Source organism: Cetorhinus maximus, chromosome 7 (genome assembly GCF_964194155.1).
Source record: "Cetorhinus maximus chromosome 7, sCetMax3.hap1.1, whole genome shotgun sequence".
NCBI lineage: Eukaryota > Metazoa > Chordata > Chondrichthyes > Lamniformes > Cetorhinidae > Cetorhinus > Cetorhinus maximus.
In genome coordinates, this window is record NC_135885.1 from 23065492 (window position 1) to 23082379 (window position 16888).

At 42.4% G+C, this 16888-nt stretch overlaps 1 protein-coding gene across 16 annotated transcripts in view; it reads right to left on the reverse strand.

Moving 5' to 3' along the window:
• Positions 1 to 16888, reverse strand: part of LOC144682643 (inositol polyphosphate-4-phosphatase type I A-like) — a 253427-nt gene that overhangs the window by 217305 nt on the left and 19234 nt on the right. For 7 of the 16 annotated variants that reach the window (XM_078545178.1, XM_078545173.1, XM_078545169.1 and 4 more), the window contains exon 1: positions 15151 to 15312. The exons of 4 other annotated variants lie outside the window; for them this stretch is intronic. The gene's annotated coding sequence lies outside the window, so the exon portion shown is untranslated. Of the gene's footprint in view, positions 1 to 5745; positions 5819 to 9702; positions 9803 to 15140; positions 15313 to 16888 lie in introns of those variants that run through there. 5 more of the 16 variants (XM_078545170.1, XM_078545171.1, XM_078545180.1 and 2 more) reach the window with 5 other exon arrangements.

Consider the following 16888-nt stretch of genomic DNA (forward strand, 5'->3'; position numbering starts at 1 on the left):
TCAGTTTATATTCTCTGGAGTTTAGAAGAATGAGAGGCGATCTCATTGAAACCTACAAAATTCAGAGATTGCTTCCTCCAGCAGGGGAGTCTAAAACTCAGGGCACACTCTCGGGATAAGGGGCCAATCATTTAGGACTGAGATGAGGAGAAATTACTTCACTCAAAGGGTTGTGAATCTTTGGAATTCTCTACCCCAGAGGGTTGTGGATGCTCCATCATTGAATACATTTAAGGCTGGGCTAGACAGATTTTTAGTCTCTCAGGGATATGGGGAGCAGGTGGGAAAATGGAATTGAAGCCCAAGATCAGCCATATTGAATGGCATAGGAGGCTTGATGGGCCATATGGGCTACTTCTGCTCCAATTGTGTTCTTGTGAAGGGTTTGAGAAAATGAGTAGCTTCAAGTACCTCAGGGTCAGTGGTGGCAGAAGATGGAAGTACGAGAATAGAAATTAAGCAACAGATTAGCTCTGGTTGGAGTGATTGGAAGTGCAGTGGAGTGTTATGTGATAAAAAGGTACCATCGAAACTGAAAAGGAAAAACCTATAAGGTAGTTATGAGACCAGCCTTGTTATATAGTGCAGAAACTTGGGCAACATCAAGGGGGGAAACAATGAATGGATACTAATGACATACAGATGCTGAGATGGATGTGTCAAGTTATGGAAGGACAAAATCAGGAACCATTACATCAGGGGGTCAGTGAAGATTGTGGAAGCAACAAAGAAAGTAACCAAGAGATTGAAATGGTATGATCTTCTGTTGCGAAGACAGAGAGGACATGAAGTGAGCTGCGTGGTGGAAATGGAATTGCCACGAAGACAGATAAGAGGAAGCCAGATGGAAAGATGCAGTGGCATGAGGCATAAATGCAACAGGGATGCAAGAAAAATGGGTGACTGACAGAAGGAGATGGAGAAGGGTGATCAACCAGCATTGTGGTGATACAAGTAAAATGAGAGAAGCTAGAAGAAATCTCTTTACCTAGAGAGTGGTGAGAATTTGGCACTACCACAGGAGTATTTGAGGCGAAAAGTACAGATTAATTGAAGTGGAATCTAGATAAGCATGTGAGGAAGAAGGGAAGACAGTTAGATGAGGAAGGATAAGACCTTAAGACATAGGAGCAGAAGTAGGCCATTCAGCACATCAAGTCTGCTCCACCAATGAGTTCATGGCTGATCTGATAACCCTCAACAACACTTTCCTGTCTTTTCCCCATAACCCTTGATTCCCTTACTGATTAAAAAATCTATCTCAGCCTTGAATATATTTAGCAATCCAGCCTCTACAGCCCTCTGAGGTAAAGAATTCCACAGATTGACTACCCTCCGAGAGAAGGAATTCCTCCTCATCTCTGTCTTAAATGGGCAAGATTATGCCCTCTGGTCCTAGACTCTCCCACAAGGGGAAACAACCTCTCAGCATCTACCCTGTCAAGCCCCCTAAGAATCTTACATGTTTCAATAAGGTTGCCTCTCATTCTTCTAAATTCCAATGAATACAGCTCCAACTTACTCAACCTCTCCTCATAAGAAAATCATTCCATACCCAGGATCAACCATTCTGATGAGTCATACGGACTCGGAACGTTAACTCCGTCTTCCTCTCCACAGATGCTGTCAGACCTGCTGAGTTTTTCCAGCAATTTTCGTTTTTGTTTCAGATTTCCAGCATCTGCAGTATTTGCTTTTATCAACCTAGTGGACCTTCTCTGGACTGCCTCCAATGCCAGTATATTTTTCCTTTGGTATGGGGACCAAAACTGTTCACAGTATCCTAGGTGTGGTATAACTAGTTCCTTGTATAGTTTTAGCAAGACTTCACTACCTTTATATTCCATTCCCTTTGCCTCCCCTATTACCCACTGAACTTGTATGCTAGCTTTTTGGGATTCATGCACGAAGACCCCCAAATCCCTCTGTGCTGCAGCTTTCTGCATCTTTCATCATTTACATAATATTCAGCTCTTCTATTCTTCCTGCCAAAGTGCACAACCTCACATTTTCCCACATTATATTCCACCTGTCAACTTTTTGCCCAGTTTTTTTTTAAAGTTATCTGTAAGTAGACATTCACCATTGCTACAAGTCTCATTATGAAATTAGAGCTGTAATGCAATTGTACTCAGTCAAAGGAAAGCAAAGCACATTACATATTGCTCTAATGTGCTTCCCAAAGGCTCAACCAAAATTTGGCAATGATGTGCACGGAAATGTAGGAACAGAAATAGATCATTCCCCTCAGCCTGTTCCACCATTCAGTACAATCATGGCTGCACTTCAACCTCAACTCCACTTTCTTGCCTGTTCGCCATATCCCTCGATTCCCTGAGATATCAAAAATGATCAATCCAAGCCCTAAATATACTCAGCTATGGAGAAACCGCAACCTCCTGGGGTAGACAATTCCAAAGGTTCACAGCTTCAGAGAAGAAACTTGTCATCTCAGTCCTAAATGATTGACCCTTATTCTGAGGTTGCGCCCCCATGTACTAGATTCCCCAACTAGACTCTCCCAGAGGACAATACTGGTGATCTTAAACAAGGTTAAGGACACATCTATATGTCTACTTCTCCCAGAACTACTTGAGTGAGTCTTTGCCTTCAAAGTTTTAAGCTGCAACAGTTCCTCTGTTGGCTCAGTTATTCTGAAATGATATCAGGGACAAAATTGTCACTTGGAATCATGGATTAATTACTGACAATCATTGATTTGTTAAAGGCAAGCCAGGTTTAACAAAATTGATTGAATTTTTCATGAAATAATGGAAAAGGCTGAAGATAAGATAGTTTACGTTGCACGTAAGGACTTTCAAAAGGCATTTGATAAAGCATCACACAATAGATGTTCGCAAGAATGAAGTCTGTGATTTTAAAGATCAGTGCCAGCATGGTTACAAAGCTGGTTAAGAAAAAACAGTAGTGGTGAACGGTTGTTTTCCAGACTGCGAGGAAATATTCAGTCATGTCCCAATCACTTCTCCTTTTGATCTATTTAATGGCCTGGTCTTGGGGATGGTAGCACGATTTCAAAATCCAAAGACAACATAAAACTTGGAATCAGTGAGAAGAATAGCGACAAACTTGAAGGGGACAGAAAAACCGGTGAAATGGGAAGAAACATTAAATTTAATGCATAGGAGTTTTGCATTTTGTAAGGAAAATCAAGAAAGGCAATAGAAACCAAATTAAACAAAATGGTACAATTTGAATAGAGGGTGGAACAGAGAATCCTGGGGTTCACATACAAAATCTTTGAAGGTGGCAGGGCAGGTTGATAGAGCAGTTTAAAAAAAATGGGATCCTAGCTCTATAAATAGAAGCAGAGAGTATAAAGGCAAGGAAGTTATGGTAAACCTTTATAAATCACTGGTTCGGCCTCAGCTAGAGAATAATGTCCAATTCTGGACACCACATTTTAAGGAGGATGTCAAGGCCTTACTTAGAGAGGGAGCAAATGAGACTGAACAGAATACAAGGCATATGGGACTTCTGTTATGTGGAGAAACTAGGAAGTGCGAAATTGCTCTCCTCAGAGAAAATAAGTAAAGGAGATACTTAGTACTTATGAGGGATTTTGATACAGCAAAAAAGAGAAGCTGTATCCACTGGTGAGTCAGTCAGCAACCAGAGGAAACAGAATGAAGATAATTGGCATTATAACAAGTGTTGTGGTGGTTGTGGTGGTGTGGGGTGGGGGGGGGGGGGGGGGAAAGAGAGAGAGAGAGAGAGAGAGCAGGTAAGAGGAGGAAACTTTCATGCAGTGTGCACTACCTGAAAGGGTGGGGGAAAGCAGATTTCACAGAAAGTTACAAAAGAGAACTGGATATGTACAGTACTTTAAAATGGGAATAATTATAGTACTAAGGGGGAAAAACTGAGGATAGGGATTAATTGGTTAGCTCTTTCAAAAAACTGGAACAGCTTGAATGGCCTCCTCCTGCGCTTCAAGGCTCAATGCTTGAGGCTTACCATACCTGACACTACATTTGATCCTAAATGCCTTCCGTACTGGACCATAATGAACATTCCCTGTTCTCTTTCTCTAGATTGTGCCATGGGATCTTTCACATCCAGCTCAACAGTTTAAGAAATTCAAATCCAGTGGGCAATTCAGCAAATGGTTACAAATGCCTGGAAGGAAGTCATGTGTTCAAGCTCTCAGTGAAAGAATGGTGGAGATGAAACTCAAATGGGGGAAAAAGAGTAACCTACAAAAATAAGGTTGATCTGGTACTTGCAGCCATATGGTATTAAAGTTTTAATCTCAGCGTTGACTAGTCTCAAACAAATTGACAGTTCTCAATCAAGCCACTAGGTAAGACATCCTGCACAAAGGACACAGAACATTAGAACCAGCCTTGTCCTATAGACATGGCAACAGCTGGCATGAAAGAATCTATTCCCTTAACTGCTCTGGATTACCAGATAACAGTCTATATAGATACAAAGACAAAAAGAAAAAGTTCTGAAGATTTTGCTTATTTATTTTTTACCTTGTGTCTTTGTAGCTGTTTGTTACAACCGAGTGGTTTAGCAAACAGTTTAGCATTTTACAATTTTACTATTACCATGTGACTGACATGTATGCCACCTTCTACTAATCTAAAACTTCAAAAAGCTGTTGAAGTACATTTGGGTTTTGTTTTAATGGGTATGTACTATAATCTTTTTTGTTCATAATAGGCCACAAATATTTGAAATCACAAAGGAACTGTCACTTATCTTCAGTAAAATGTATTTCAGAAAGTGTACAAAAACGATTGCATGTTTGTTTCCATCTAAAACAATTATAAATTTCTATATCCGTATTTGATATTTAGACACATTTCCACAACATTATGTTGTAGTACACCATAGGATGCTTTGTCTGGCTGCCATTATATTCTCTTCCCCAACACTTGCTGGGTTACATTTCTTCAAGTTTTAGTAGTCCTCAGTCCCTACCCAAAATTGCTATTTGCAACATAAGAGCCTAAGATACATTTCAATGGACAGCCTAAAGAACAAGGTACTTGGGATTAAAGCCAGAAAGCTGCCAGGTTCACAGAATGGTACCCAGCAAAATTCAGCAACCGAGAGTTTCTGTTCAAAATGTGACAATTTTTTTTAAGAAAAACAACATTAAGCCAATTTCAAATGAATAGTATTGTACAAACTACAAGATCTGTATTATATTTATTAACAAGCACAAACCTATTCTGACAGTATAACATTTAGTGCTTTACAAGAACACAAGCAATAGGAGCAGGAATAGACCACATGGCCCATCGAGCTTGCTCCACCATTCAATACAATCATGGCTGATAATACAAGCTGGCATAATACTTAAATATATTCAATAAATAAAGCCTTGACCATTCATTTTTTTCTTGTCCTGTGCCAAGTTTCAAAACCACCTCAACACAAAATCCCCATTCACAACTTGTCAAGTTATTAGTTTTATTTGACCACTTAGAAGAAAATATCGACTGGGGAGATGGAGGGGAACTTCTTCCATCACAGAGGGATTTAAATTGGAAATTAAACACAACTGTTATATGCACAGGAACCTCCAAAGTACAACATAACACCAATTTTCTGACAATAATCAGGTCCCCAAATGATGGTACAGCAGTGCTGTAGGCATGGAAATGACAGGTGTATATTAAATAAAATAATCAGTTTTATTCACTAAACGAGACAAATAAAATTATGAAATGAAGCAACATTCTCCAAAAACTTTGGTAGATAATACACCTAATATACCTCTTTTCCCAAGATCAAGAGTAGCACAGAGATCTGGAGCAAGTCTTCTTCACTTCCTCCCATTCTGGAAACAATATATCAATTCAGGAAAGAGAGAGATTAAAGTATTGCCCACCCACACCTCATCACTTCCTTCCCATCAGTTCAAAAGATTCTGAAAAAGAAAGTACTTTCTTAAATAGTAGTATGAAACCATACCAAATAGCAACAATATATTGTTTATGCAGTACAAGGAACTGAAAGTTGGAGAATGATTTGAAGTGAAGACACTAGTCATCTTTTTCACAGCACCTTGATACATAATTTATTTTTGGAGTCCTAGTCTGTGTAGCTCCTCACAAATAAATAAATGCTTCATCCAAAAAAAGATAGAACTCAAAGTAAAAAAGTGAAAACACAAAATAAAAAAGTTACACTATAAAAGTCTATTTAATGAGAATCTTGTACATTGTTTTAATGTACAACGTACCATTTGCCATCCTAATTACTTGCTGCACCTGCACATTAGCTTTCAGTGACTCATGAACAAGGACGCCAAGGTCCCTTTGGACATCAACACTTCCCAATCTCCACAAGAAAAACTCTGCATTTCTGTTTTTCCTACCAAAGTGGATAACTTCACATTTTTCCACATTATATTCCATCTGCCATGTTCTTGCCAATTCATTTAGCCTGTCTAAATCCCCTTGCATCCTCCCCACAACTCATTCCCACCTAGTTTTGCATCATCAGCAAACTAGGAAATGTTACATTTGGTCCCCACATCCAAATCACTGATATATATTGTGAATAGCTGGGGCCCAAGCACTGATCCCTGCAGTGCCCCACTAGTCACAGCCTGCCAATCTGAGAATGACTCATTTATTCCTAGTCTGTTTTCTGTCCGTTGACTAATTCTTAATCCATGCCAATATATTATCCCCAATCCCATGCGCTTTAATTTTGCTTACTAACATCCTGTGAGCGGCCATATCGAAAGCCTCCTGAAAATCCAAATACATCACATCCACTGGTTCTCCTGATCTGTTCTGCTACTTACATCCTCAAAAAACTCTAACAGGTTTGTCAAACATGATTTCCCTTTCATAAATCCATGCTGACTCTGCCCAAGCCCACCACTATTTTTGAAGAGTCCAGTTATCACATCCTTTATAACGGATTCTAGCATTTTCCCTACTACTGATGTCAGGCTAACAGGTCCCCGTTTTCTCTCTCCCTCCTTTCTTAAACAGTAGAGTTATATTCACTACCTTCCAATCTGCAGGAACCATTCCAGAATCTATAGAATTTTGGAAAATGACCAACACATCCACTATCTCTAGAGCCACCTCTTTCAATACTCTAGGATCATCAGGTCGAGGGGATTTTCAGGTTTCAGTCCCATTAATTTCTCTAGTACTATTTTTCTTTACTAATACTAATTTCTTTCAGTTACTGATTCTCACTAATCCCTTGGTTCTCTAGTATTTCTGGGAGATTTTTTTGTATCTTCTACTATGAATACAGACACAAATTATTTGTTTAGTTTCTCTAGTATTTCCTTATTCACCATTATAAATTCTCCTGTCTCTGCCTGTAGTGGGCCCACATTTGTCTTTGCTAATCTTTTCCTTTTTACATATTTACAGAAGTTCTTAGAGTCCGTTTTCATGTTTCATATTCCATTTTCTCTTTTCTTTATCAGTTTCTTTGCCGAATTCTAAAATGCTCCCAATCCTCAGGTTTACTACTTTTTTTGACAACTTTAGAATGTTCTTCCTCTGATCTAATACAATCTTTAACTTCTCTTGTTAGCCATCTTTGGATTACCTTTCCTGTTGGTTTTTGTGCCTCAAAAGAAAGTAAATTTGTTGTAAACTATGTACTAATTCTTTAAATGCTAGCCATTGCCTGTCTAGCATCATACCTTTTAATGTAGTTTCCCAATCCACCACAGTCAATTTTCCCCTCATACCTTTGTAGCTTTCTTTGTTTAGATTTACGATGCCAGCATATTATGATCACTCTTCCCTAGAGGTTTCTTTACATCAAAATTGTTAATGAGCTCTTTACTACACTAGATCTAAAATAGTCCGTTCTCTATTTGTTCCTCAAGATACTCTTCTAGAAAACCATCGCGTTTACATTCCATCTTGTATACATTCCAGGAATTCGGCCTCCACGATATTAGTGCTAATTATGTTTACCAAAAAAATGTAGATTGAAGTCCCCTATGATTACTGTATTACCCTTGTGACATGCACCTCTAATTTCCTGTGCCCTACATTATCACTATTGTTTGAAGGCCTATAAACAACACCCACCAATGTTTGTTGCCCCTTGCTGTTTCTTAGCTTTGCCCAAACGGTTTCTACAACTTGATCTTCTAATCCTCCCATATTAATGTACTGATCTCACCCTTTATTAACAGTGCTACCCCATCTCCTTTTCCTTTTTGCTTATCCTTCCTCAATGTCAAATATCCTTGAACATTCAGTTCCCAGCTTTGGTCACCCTGCAGCCATATCTCTGTAAAGGCAATTAGATCATTCCAGTTTACCTCCATTTGATTAGTCAATTCATCTACCTTGTTGTAAATGCGGTGTGTTCAGAAAGAGTGTTTTTAATTCTGTCTTTTCATTATTTTCGCAACCTCTAACCCTATCTGCTGGCGCACTCTGTATGCTCTATCCCATACTGCCGCACCCAGGTTATCAATTCCCTTGCTCTCTTGCCTTGTTCTCTCTCTTTAATTTATCACATCTTCCCTCGCTTGATCCATCTCCTCCACTATTTAGTTTAAAACCCTCTCTACCCTAGTTATACAACCTGCCAGAACATTGGTCCCAGCATAATTCTGGTGAAGACCATCCCAATGGTGCAGCTCCACTTTCCCCAGTACTGATGCCAGTGCTCCATGAATTGAAAAGGGCGACAGGCTAATGGAAAGGCTCACGTTGCATAAACTGCATGTGAAGCTCAAGAATTTATAACCTCAAAAACAGAACTCTCAACAGCCAACTTAATATTTTTGACAGTTGGCAACATTCACAAAAGGATTACCCACATCTAAGATTGCAATATTCAGTACAGCAAAACAGAAAACTTCATGCTTAATGAAATAAGATGAAGTAGCAAATTAAACAAGATAATATAATTTTTCTTTGAATGTGAAAATTTTGTCCTCTTTTCACCAAAGAGGCAAAAATAGGACAAACGCAGCTTTGAATTTAAAATAAATTGCTAATCCTTGTCAAGAAGATATAATAATGTCTATAATGTTATTGGAAATTATTTTATAATAGCATTCTAGTGGTGTCTGTGTGTGTGTCTTAATTGAATTAAAGCCAGCTGGTCTGGAGGCTTTGTTATCATAGTGATTCGTAAACATATATATGAGCTTACAATCTTTTAATTAATAAATGTTTAATTTAGTTATATAAAAACCTTTTGAGACTCGATGGTCGGAATTCAAAGACTGCACCTCGAAACATAAAAATTGCAAAAATTGGTTATGACAGTTGTTTCAAGTTTCCCTCTGGGATTTGAATAGCTCAGCATTTACTATCGGCTGTGTCATAATATCCTCCACTATACAAGCTATTACTGATTTTACAATTTTCTACTATGATCTATAACTTTGTTGATTGAGTTATCAGTGGGGCTGGAATAAGCTACCACACTCAAACAGCAAACAAGAGCTTTCCATTCTCATTATTCAACATAGCAAAGCACTATTCAACGTAGCATAAGGGAGGTGATGGCGTAGTGGTATTGTCGCTGGACTAGTAATCCAGAGACCCAGGATAATGCTCTCGGGACCCACGTTCAAATCAAAAATGGAATTTGAAGTCAATAAAAATCTGGAATTAAAAATCCAGTGATGACCATGAAACCATTGTCGATTGTTATAAAAACCCATCTGGTTCACTAATATCCCCTTTAGGTAATGGGATCTATCATCTTTACCTGGTCTGGCCGACTTGTGACTCCAGACCCATAGCAATGTGGCTGACTTTTAAATGCCCTGTTGAAATGGCCTAGCAAGCCACTCGGTTGTAACAAACAGCTACAAAGACACAAAAAAAAATGAAACCAGACGGACCAAATTGACCTAGGCACCGGAAACGACAACGGCAATCGCAGCCCTGTCGACCCTGCAAAGTCCTCCTTCCTAACACTTGGGAGCTAGTGCCAAAATTGGGAGAGCTGTCTCACAGACTAGTCAAGCAACAACCTGACATAGTCATCCTCACGGGATCATACCTTACAGATAATGTCCCAGATTCCACCATCACCACCCTGGGTATGTCCTGCCCACTGGCAGGGCAGACCCAGCAGAGGTGGCAGCACAGTGGCATACAGTCGGGAGGGAGTTGCCCTGGGAGTCCTCAACATCAACTCCAGACCCAATGAAGTCTCATAGCAGCAGGTCAAACATGAGAGCAAGGAAACCTCCTGCTGATTACCACGTACAGCCCTCCCTCAGCTGATGAATCAGTGCTTCTCCATGTTGAACATCACTTGGAGGAAGCAGTGAGGGTGGCAAGGGCGCAGAATGTTCTCTGGGTGGAGGAACTTCAACGTCCATCACCAAGAGTGGCTCAGTAGCACCACTACTGACCGAGCTGGCAGAGTCCTAAATGACACAGCTGCTAGACTGGGTCTGCGGCAGTTGGTGAGGGAATAAATAAGATGGAAAAACATACCTGACCTCATCCTCACCAACCTGCCTGCCGCAGATGCATCTGTCCATGAAAGTATCGGTAGGAGTGACCACCGCACAATCATTGTGGAGATGAAGTCCTGCCTTCACATTGAGGACAGCCTCCATTGTGTTGTGTGGCACTACCACCGTGCTAAATAGGGTGGATTTCGAACAGGTCTAGCAACTCAATACTGGGCATCCATGAGGCGCTGTGGGCCATCAGCAGCAGCAGAATTGTACTCGAACACAATCTGTAACCTTATGGCCTGGCATATCCCCCACTCTACCCATTACCATCAAGCCTGGGGATCAACGCTGGTTCAATGAAAAGTGCAGGAGGGCATGCCAGGAGCAGCACAAGGCATACCTAAAAATGAGGTGTCAACCTGGTGAAGCTCTAAAACAGGACCACTTGCATGCCAAACAGCATAAGCAGCAAGTAATAGACAGAGCTAAGCGATCCCACAACCAACAGATCAGATCTAAGCTCTGCAGTCCTGCCACAACCAGTCGTGAATGATGGTGGACAATTAAACAACTCACTGGAGGAGGTGGCTCCACAAATATCCCCATCCTCAATGATGGAGAAGCACAGCACAGCAGCGCAAAAGACAAAGCTGAAGCATTCACAACAATCTTCAGCCAGAAGTGCCGAGCGGATGATCCATCTTGGCCTCCTCCAGAGGTCCCCTGCATCACAGATGCCAGTCTTCAGCTAATTCAATTCACTCCACGTGATATCAAGAAACAGGTGAAGGCACTGGATACTGCAAAGGCTATGGGCCCTGACAACATTCCGGCAATAGTACTGAAGACTTGTGCTCCAGAACTTGCCTCACCCCGAGCCAAGCTCTTCCAGTACAGCTGCAACATTGGCATCTACCTGGCTATGTGGAAAATTGCCATAGGTGTCCTGTACACAAAAAGCAGGGCAAATCCAACCCAGCCAATTACCACCCCATCAGTCTACTCTCCATCATCAGAAAAGTAATGGAAGGGGTGATCAACAGTGCTATCAAGTGGCACTTGCTTAGCAATAACCTGTACACTGATGCCCAGTTTGGGTTCCACCAGGGCCACTCAGCTCCTGGCCTCGTTACAGCCTTGGTTCAAACATGGACAAAAAAGCTGAATCCCTGAGGGGAGATGAGAGTGACTGCCCGTGATATCAAGGCAGCATTTGACCGAGTGTGGCATCAAGGAGCCCTAGCAAAACTGGTGTCAATGAGAATCGGGGGAAAACTCTCAGTTGGTTAGAGTCACACCTAGCACAAAGGAAGACGGTTGTGGTTGTTGGAAGTCAGTCATCTCAGCTCCAGGACATCACTGCAGGAGTTCATCGGGGTAGTGTCCTAGGCCCAACCATCTTAAGCTGCTTCATCAATGACATTCCTTCCATCATAAGGTCAGAAGTGGGGGTGTTTGCTGGTGATTGCACAATGTTTAGCACCATTCGCGACTCCTCAGATACTGAAGCAGTCCATGTCCAAATGCAGCAAGACCTGGACACTATCCAGGCTTGGGCTGACAAGTGGCAAGTAACATTAATACCACACAAGTGTCAGGCAATGACCATCTCCAACAAGAGATAATCCAACCATCGCCCCTTGATGTTCAATGGCATTACCATCACTGAATCCCCCACTATCAACATCCTGGGGGTTACCATTGACCAGAAACGGAACTGGACTAGCCATATAAATACTGTGGCTACAACAGCAGGTCAGAGGCTAGGAATCGTGTGATGAGTAACTCGCCTCCTAACTCCCCAAAGCCTGTCCACCATCTACAAGGCACAGGTCAGGAGTGTGATGGAATGCTCCCCACTTACCTGGATGAGTGCAGCTCCTACAACACTCAAGAAGCTGGACACCGTCCAGGACAAAGCTTGATTGGCACCACATCCACAAACGTTCACTCCCTCCACCGCCAATGCACAGTAGCAGCAGTGTGTACCATCTACAAGGTGCACTGCAGGAATTCACCAAGGCTCCTTAGACAGCGCCTTCCAAACCCACTACCACCTAGAAGGACAAGGGCAGCAGATAGATGGGAACACCACCACCTGGAAGTTCCCCTTCAAGTCACTCACCATCCTGACTTGGAGATGTATCACCATTCCTTCACTGTCGCTAGGTCAAAATCCTGGAACTCCCTTCCTAACAGCACTGTGGGTGTACCTACACCACAGACTGCAACGGTTCAAAGCGGCAGTTCATCGCCACCTTCTCAAGGGCAATTAGGGATAGGCAATAAATCCTGGCCCAGCCAGCGAAGCCCACATCCCGTGAATTAATAAAAAAAAAATAACTGGTCATCCCTCAACAGTATCAGAAGTTGAAGCTGAATGAGCTCAACTGAGCTTCTGACAGGTGTACTTACTAATCACTGATCTAATTTGTGTTACAGAAACAAACAGTGAGTTCCAGCCATCATTTGCCCTTGGACACTAAACAGCAACCATCAAAAAGCAAATTAAATAGTAAATGCAATGATCAGTAAATGCTGTTTTGCAGGCAAGGGAAAAATCAGAACTTCTGGTCAAGTCAACTCCTGTAACAACAACATTCACAAAAAGGAAACTATCCACCTGGCTAGTTACTAACTGTGGTAACACATTTTTTTCGATGCTGTTTGGATTTTCTGGTCAACTTAATTGCTTGAATCAACATACATTGACACTGTGGTTATAAGACCATAATATGACAATAATTTATATCTGCATAGCACTTTTTATGATGCGGTAGGTGACATGTGCCAGGCAGACCTAATGCACAAGGAAAACTTGGCTAAGCTATCACAACAGATTTGAAATTTGTATTTATTACAAGAAGATTTGTGCACTGAATTCAGAAGTATTAAGTACACTATAAACTTCAGAGATTTTAAAAATTAAATTAAAACATTTATTAACAAAAGAAAAGAATTCAAACACAGGCATAAGATCACAGTTACTTGATATAACAAATCCCAAAATTCCTAATTAACCTGACACCCCCTATAAGGCAACAGTCCAAAATAGATTTTAAATTTAAATGAGCAATCCAGCAAGGTTACCACAGTAGCCACTCGAGAGTGGAATTCCAAAGGCTTTTATCACAACTTTAGTTACTGAACACAGCAGACTTCTGTAACAGTGGCTAGAGGCTTTTCCCCAAGGCTGCTTTACAAGGTGTGCCTTTCATCCCCCACATAGCCTTCCATTGTTCTTTATATATATATATTTCTCTTTCTTTAATGTATCAAATCCCATCTCTCTGGAAATTGCTTTTCCCATAATATAAAACTCTTTCATGTTGTCAATATAGTGTTTTTTTCCTTTTGGGAAAAATAAATGTAATAACCTTACCCTATTTATCTTGTTAACTGTAAACATCCTACCATCCCTTTGAAAATCAAACAACTCCCCACTTACCTTAAAATGCAAATTTCATTCACACCTTATCTACTGACCCTTATACTCTAGTTCACTCATTAGCATTTCAAATACCCTTTTTACGCCCGATTCTTCTGCTAATTTCAACCTTACAGTCTATCTGGCTCTAATTCAATTAAGTCAGTCACGCATACAGAACCATCCACACTCACAGCCATAAACATCCCTTACAATATCCCACACTATTATGAAAAATATGATAGTTTCAAAACACACTTCACAGAAGCATTATAAAACGAAATATCAAGCCACAGATGGAGGCATTAAATCAGGTGACCAAATGCCTGGTCAAAGTAGTAGGTTTTAAGAAATACCTTAAAGGAGGAAAGCAAGGAAGAGGGGCAGAGAGATGTAGGGAGAGAATTCTAGAGCTTAGAGCCTAGGCACTCAAGGCACAACCACCAATGGTGGAGTAAGTAAAGTTAAGGCAGTGATATCAAATCAATCATGGTTTAGTAACCCAAAATAGTGATTTATTACAAACTGACTTATAGCCAGCAGGTAAGCCAAGGCCCATGTCTGCCTTCTTGGGTGGATGTAAAACATCTCAAGGCACTATTTCAAAGAGCAGAAGGGGAGCTGTCCCCAGGTCAATATGCATCCTTCAATCAACATCACTAAAACAGATTATCTATCTGGCAACTGTCAAATTTGTTTGTGGGAGCTTGCTATGCAGAAACTCTCTGCCTCACTTCCTGCATTACAATAATGACTACACTTCAAAAGTACTTCACTGGTTGTATAAGACACTTTGGGACTTTCTGAGTTTAAAAAAGGCACTATATAAATTAAAGCATTTCTATACAGTAGAAAGCAGGTGCCTGCTGCACCTGATTATGTCGACTGCTTTAAGTATGGCACAGACATAATAGAAACATTCATGAGGAGATACGTAATTTATGCATCGGGAAGTGGGAAGGGGTGGTATGATACGCCTTCAAATTAGGGGCAAAAGCGAATGGTTCCCCCTCCCCCCCCCCCCCCCCCCAAAAAAAATAAAGACGAGAAGCTGCTCCTGCGCTGGCCATGAACTGCAGCTCATGACTGCACCACTCCTGCAACAAATGGTTCTGCTGCCTCAGCTGACAGGTTTCCTCCCATCAGCAGAGGCCTAAGGCCATCCTCCTGCGGCGGGCAGCTGAGCAGATGAAGGAGTTCATCCCCCTTATCAAACGGGTCAGTAACCCCCGTCTTCCGTTGGGCCCTATCTTAATGGCCCTTCCCATATCCTTTCCGACACTTCTATAATTATAACTGACCCACCATTTCTTACCTGCGGCTTTCTCTTTTCCCGTCCCCGCAGACAGCGTCTGCGCCTCCTCCACGCCGGCTGCAAAAATAAACAGATAACGGCAGCGGATGAACCAACTGTCCCGCTCGACGACCTCCTACTCCAACCCACTGCGCGTGCGCCACTCCAACCCGCAGAGAGGATTTTGGGAGTTGTCGTTGTTCTTCCCAACCGTTCGATTGCGCTGGGAACAACTCAAACTACAACTCCCAGAATTCATTGTGCTCTCCCTTCTCAGGCGCCTTGTCCCTTGCTTTGGGCAGCTAACAGTGCCCAGCAGATACTGTCCTTCATTCAAAGGGAGTTTACAGTCAGTCAGATTTTCTAATCACTGATCCAATTTCAGTCAGTAATGACCATTAAACTTGATAAAAAGGGGATTATCATCTCACCAAAAGTGTTTTCAGGTAGGCTTATGCTCCTGTAAATAGCAAGTTCCAGGCGAGGAAGCAACTGCTGCAACACAAGCATCTTTAATGAATTAAATTAGAAGTAGTTAAGGAATTTGAGCTCACTACGGGTATGAAGGAGCAGACTAAAGGTCTGGGACTCTCAGAGACAGTGGGTTTGGTAGGAGAATAAATGCTTTAAAATGGGTTTAAAGATTGTATCCATAAATGTGCGTAGCATTAAATCTACTACGCGATGTGTTGCGACCTTGGACTACCTAGCCAAGGTCAAAGCTGACCTGTTGTTTCTGCAGGAGTGTGCGATACCGCACCTCAGCTCCTACAGGCAATGGTCACGATGGTGGTCCCACGGGCCATCGATCTGGTCGGGCGGAAACGACTCTCGTTCCTCCGGCCTGGGTATTCTGCTGCGGGGAGGCAACTTCACCGTCTCCGAGGTCAAGGAGGTGGTGGGCGGGCGACTCCTCGTAGCAGACGTAATGTACAAGAACGCTCCACTCCGGTTAATTAACGTGTATGGCCCGGCACAAGGGGCTGAGCGGCTGGAGGTTTTTCAGCAGCTCCCACTGCTGCTGGCGACCTCCAGGCCGGTCATTCTGGGCGGGGACTTCAACTGCATCATCGATGCGGCTGGACGATCCGGCAGGGCCGGAAGCAGATTGGACGCTACGTCCAGATCCCTGATGGAAACAGTTAAGGATGCCAAGCTGCACGACATCTTCAGCAACCCTGCAGACGGAGCGCAGCGTAGATACACCTGGTCGCGGCCAGACGGGTCCATTCGTTCCAGGATAGACTTCCTGTTTGTGTCCCGTGCATTCACAGTCAGATCCACCGACGTCAAGCCGGTGTTCTTCTCTGACCACTGCCTCCTACTGGCGGACTGCCACTTGGAGGAAGACCTGAGGGTGGGCAGGGGGGCATGGAAGCTAAATGTGCAACTGCTGACCCCAGAGAACATTGAGGAGCTCAAGAGGGATTACAAAGGTTGGAGAACCGTGAAACCCCTCTTTGAGTCCCTGACACACTGGTGGGAAGTGATCAAGGGAAGCATCAAGAGGTTTTTCATCCGCAAAGGCACCCAGAAAGCTAGAAAGGAACAGAGGGAAATGTCCCGACTCCAGGAAAAGATGCAGAATCTGCTCCGGCTGCAGTCGATGGGGGTCGATGTCAAGGAGGAGCTCCAAGAGGTGAAGGGCCAGCAAGCCTCGCACTTTGCCTCGGAGGCCTCCAAGATCATCTTCCGTTCCAGAGTCCGCTCCGTGGAGCAGGATGAGACGTGCTCACGTTTCTTCTTCCAAAAGGTACAC